We start from the raw sequence: 5,649 nt of genomic DNA on the forward strand, positions 1-5,649 counted from the left end.
AATGAAGAGAATTTTATTGATCATTTATATAAACTTGGAATATAGAAAAAAAAAACCTTATAGTTATTTATTTTCATTTCTTTATATCGAATCAATAGAAAAATATAAACAACATTTGTTATTCATCGCCATGAAATATATCGTGACGCACTGATGCAATACATCGATGAGAAGCGTTTTTCTATGCACGAAAAAAGGCGCCAGCGCGTCGCCAAGTACGCCAACTGAAAACCATTGATATCTCCTAATTGCGTGAAGGTATTTTAATGAAATTCGAAATATAAGACGGCGAAATTGTCCTCGTCATGTAGAAAAAGGAATTACTTTTTTATATGCAGTAGAAGGGAAGTTGTGAAGTGGTCTCATTTCACTGCGCAGAGTGGTTCATATTTTTGCACTGGAGAGCGCAAGTCCTCTACATGAGCTCGCTCGTATATATAGATATATTTGGGTGCTCTTCAGTGGAACTTTCCGTTACTCCAGTCTGCCGGATTACGTATCGTACGTGCGTCATTTTCAGACACAACGATACAATATACTTTTAATATGCCATTTTTTAAATCCCTCACTCTTCATATTTTTTTAATACACTTATATTGGACTGTGATATATACATATGGACGTCCTATATCGTTTAAATTATTCAATTTCTGCCTGTAAAATATATATGTGTAAAAATGCATTATGATCGGTCCTCATATTTCTGAAAAACGTATCTTTTCCGGATTAATTGTCCATAGGGATGAAAATTTTCATGTTAAAATACTATATACATGATTGAAGTGACTTTGTACATAAAGAATGTTGACGCTCGATGTTAGTTTTTAGGGTCAGCGCAGGTGAATCGGAAACAAATTACTTCAAACGTTTTGGCACAAATCAATGGTGGCCCTCATTAGTGAATTTTATTAAATCTGTTATGATAATTTATAAGAAATCTTTCACGAGATTCTTTTAGTTTCTTTCATAATCTCGCGTCACTATGCCAACGATTTCTTATAAATTATCATAAGATATTTAACGAAATTAACTTGTGAGGACCACCATATTTTGTGCCGAAACGGTTGAAGCAATTTCAATTGTTTTCGATTCACCTGACTCTGAGACCAACAACGAACATCAAAATTTGGGACATCAATCAATAATGCAAGGAGAAAAACAGATGTTTATTACAACAGAATATTTAGAGATATAACCGTGTAATATCTTAGCGATTTAACTGCGTGGAACAGAAATCGAAATATGATGCGCAACATATGTCCTGATAATCAAATGTACAATTATAATTATACAAACTATCCATTTACTGATTTTTTGAACGTGTAGAATTTATTAATTTCCAAGTTTTTGAATGAATTTTTCAAGAAATAATGTGTAATTTTGTATAGGTCAAACACTGTATAAGACGTCAATGTTATACCTGCTGCGTATTAGCAATTTTTAGGCAGGCTCTTTTACACAAATAAAACTTTCAAAACCTTAGAAAAAGGTAAATAAATTATGATATTTTTAATCTGTGTGATATTTGTAATTAAGTTGCCGCTTTTAATTCTACATTGCTAGGGGAAATCAATCCTCAAGGAAAAGGTATATATGAAACAGGATCTTGAACCGAAGGAAAAGTTATATTTTTTATCAAACTGTCAACAGATTATGCGACAACATTAAGGCAATATTCTATAGTGATCCCGGTCGAAATTCGCCGTCAAATCGATTTTAATTATCAACCATTTTTTAAATTTAAAGGAACATTTTTATATAATTACTATTATTATCAGTAATTATAATTATTTCAAATAAAATCTGTATTATGCATACTATTTAAGCTTCTATAGTTTAATATATTTCAATGTACCTTATTCTTTAAAATTTCAATAAGATTCAATATTCTGTAAACTTATAAGTTTCAATTTTAAAGTATTCTAAAGTTTATGAGGTATATATATCATGTAAATTCCACACTTATATAATAACAGAAATTTCTAAGTGTGGCATATGAAATACATGTGGCAATATTTGAACCCAAATCCACGAAATGAAAACCATTTGCGTCAACCTCTTCTATATATGCAAAATCTGGAATATTTAACTTTATCTCAGATTTTATATACTTTTAATACAAACAAGTATAGAATATATATTAAATGATAAGAAGACGAGACAATTCCCCGGCAAGATATACTTATGAAATGTAAATCGCACAGATCAAAATAATCTTGCGTACGTGAAATAATAAATAGATAGAGGAAGAACGACTCCTTCTTATACAGAAAACCATTTACATTTATTATTTTGTGACTAAAGAAAGAATTTTGATAAGGATCGCAAAGATGCAAACAGATTACTTTTTTGCGACGTACGTTTTTCGCACGTGCACTCTCATCTTCAATTTACAGTACGTGTTTGTATCAAGTGCACATAAGTCGGTCTTTAAAAATGTTACCAACCAGTTATTTTGGTCGAGTCAAAGGATAATTCTAATGTTAATCTTTAATTGTAACGCAGAATTTTTTAGTTAATAAGGACTTAAATTGAGTTGTTAAACTTAAATTAGATGAAGTTCGGAGCCCGGCAACGGCTGAAGTAACCTGAAAAATGATGCATTATTAGATCAACAGAGAAACTCTCAAAATGATTCAAACAGAAAAAAACATTTGTTGATCATTCACGAAAACGTACAAACTAATAAAATACGCCAGATGTGAAGAAATAATGAAACCGAAGAAAGTCAACAACTGACGTAGAACTACAACTAAACCATCAGGAATGTGATAATGTGAAGGTGAAAAATATTCTAAGTGAAACATATGCTTCCCAAAGAATCTGCGTTGGTAAACAGAATCGTCTTGATGATAATTGGCCTCATCTATATGAAATAAAAACCATTTCCTTGACCACGCTTCCATTTTATTTGGGAAGGATGTTGGTACGATCTGGGAAGCCAATTAAGCGAAGAAAGCGATAATCATATTGGTTTTTTCTCTAATTAGGAAAGACCTGCATCACTTGAAAGGAACTTGCTCGAATAACTATAGCAATCTACCAAAAATGCTGCACAAAAAAACTAAGAATAAAATTAGTTGCAGGAAATTTTTTAGAGCGATAAAGTTTTGTTTAGCCAACTTCGCTTCTTTCAAAAAACATGTGTTTGTCATGGAAAAACAAAAGAAAGTTTAACTGATATTTCTGTAAAGTTTATCCTGCACGGAGAAAAAGATATCGCACAATGATATCGCAAAACCTCTATATTGCAAGAAAGCGCAATATGATAACGTACAATCAGGTCCCGGAGCTTTGTACGATAGAATAAAGCACCAATATCACAGACAAAAATGAAGTTCAATTTTGTTGCTGTCGTCTGCTACGGCATCCTTAGCAGCAATGGGAAAAAGCAGAGTATGCGTCAATTCCAGCTATAAATCGGGACTCTAGATTTAAAACAATCACAAAGAAAATGTGGAATCTACGACAGAAAACGCAAAAAAATATGTACTTACTGATATATTTCCTCCGAAATAAATCAAATTATTGTAGACGAATTAGAACTTACTTAATACAATTGAGCAAAAGCGCAAAATGTAACTGACGGAGGGGAATCCCCATTTCTTACGTTATAGATTGCACAATTATGCGGTATATAATGTAAAAACTTGCAAAGTACTATATCACGATTTTGCGCTATTATAATGCGATAATTACAATATATAACGCAGGAATTACGATATATATTGTAATTTGTGCGATATAGTTTTCTCAGTGTGTGAAGTTAATTTTTATTGCAGAGAATCTTTCGTCGAAAATCGATGTAAAGTTTATCTTCTGTTTTTTCTGTGAGACATTTCTGACACTTCATCAGCGCAGCTACTCTGAAGAAGAGACGATCTTTCATTTCATTGCAAGTAAATACTAAATTTTGTAGACTGATATACATTTGTATATAACTGATGTTTTTTTTACCATTCTAGACCGGCATATTGTGTGTTAATTGTGCTACGTTTATGTTTTCAGGATGCTAATACAACTGACGAGGAGATGAGACTGTTGAATTTTACGCATCCAATGCTCATTGTAAAAGGTACGCATATACTAAATTAAATTTAAATATAAAAAATACAACAAAAATTTCCTTTTCATTCGATGAATCCTGCTGCTGCTACACTTTGATTGGCAAAAAGATTGGGATACAGGCAAGAGATGAGCTGAAAGTATACGCTTATATCGTTTCCCGCAGTACAATAAACTATGGTCGCATAGATTTTGTCTATCGGGTATCATTACAAAAATGAGAAAGGATCAACGTTAGTTTCTTGAAAGGCAAAACTCATATTCATTTTTTTAAAATTTTATATTTGTAAGAAGGAACACAAAAAATGTACTTTATGCATTCCGCAGGATGATGATCTTTTGGATACATTATTGATCACCCGCAAGAAACACAACGAAGAGCTCATGGCTTTAATATTTATTTTCGTGAATGAAATGTAAAGTGCCAATAAAATTTAATAAAGGATATAATAAAAAAATTTAACTTTTTTACTAAAAATTCCTCAAACTTTATCTTTGGGAAACTTTCCTAATGTTAAAGCATAATTCCCAAATAAATTAGACATTTTTTCTGAATTTATTGTTGGGAAAATTTCCTGACTTTAATGTACAATTCCCAAATAAATTAGAAGGTTTTCCGAATCTATTTTTGAGAAACAATTCCCAAAATTAATTCCCATATAAAGTTTTCCCAATTTATTCTGGGAAATTTTCCCGAAGTTATTCTTTGGAAACTTTACTCATTTTAAATGACAATTCCCAAATAAATGAGGAAATTCCTCTCAATTTATTCTTGGGAAAATTTATTGCCCTTAGATTACAATTCTCAAATAAATTAGTAAGTTTTCCGAATTTATTTCTGGGAAACTTTCCTCACTTTAAAATACATTTCCCAAATACATTATAGGATTAAGATTTTCTCATTTATTTTTGGAAAGCTTTCATAATTTGAAAGTACAATTCCCAAATATAGATTAGGAAATTTTTCCGATTTTATTTTTGGGAAAATTTCCTAAGTTTAATGTACAATTCCCAAATAAAGGAGGAAATTTTTCTGAATTTATTTTTGGGGAAATTTCTTGACTTTAAAGCACAATTCCCAAATTTGTCCGAATTTATTTTTGGGAAACTTTCCTAATTTAAACGTACCATTCGCATATAAAGTTTTCCGAATTTATGTTTTGGAAAATTTTCCCGAAGTTAGTTTGGGGAAACTTTCTTAATTTTAAACTACAATTCTCAAATAAATTAGAAAATTTTTCTGAATTTATTGTTGGGAAAATTTTCTGACTTTAAAGTAAAATTCCCGAATAAATTATAGGAAGTCTTCCGAATTTATTTTTGGGAAAATTTCCTCACTTTAAAGTACAATTCCAAAAATATATTAGATCGTTTTCCGAATTTATTTTTGGCAAAATTCCTTATTTAAAAAAAACTATTCCCAAATAAATTAAGATGTTTTTCTAAATTTCTTTTAGGAAAACTATCCTAATTTTAAAGTAGAATTCCCAAATAAATTAGGAATATTTCCAAATCTATTTTTGGGAAGCTTTCTCAACTTTAAAGTGCATAATTCCCAAATAGATAAGGAATTTTCTTTAAAGT

The 5,649-nt window shown here is 30.6% G+C and overlaps 1 long non-coding RNA gene across 1 annotated transcript; it reads left to right on the plus strand.

Moving 5' to 3' along the window:
* The first annotated feature begins 3,847 nt into the window (after nucleotides 1-3,847).
* On the plus strand, nucleotides 3,848-4,279 carry LOC117177927. Its single transcript, XR_004467807.1, has 3 exons — nucleotides 3,848-3,899; nucleotides 4,009-4,075; nucleotides 4,176-4,279. It is a non-coding gene; the product is annotated as an uncharacterized LOC117177927 (long non-coding RNA).
* The last annotated feature ends 1,370 nt before the right edge of the window (nucleotides 4,280-5,649 follow it).

Source organism: Belonocnema kinseyi, chromosome 1, assembly GCF_010883055.1.
Source record: "Belonocnema kinseyi isolate 2016_QV_RU_SX_M_011 chromosome 1, B_treatae_v1, whole genome shotgun sequence".
Classification (NCBI taxonomy): domain Eukaryota; kingdom Metazoa; phylum Arthropoda; class Insecta; order Hymenoptera; family Cynipidae; genus Belonocnema; species Belonocnema kinseyi.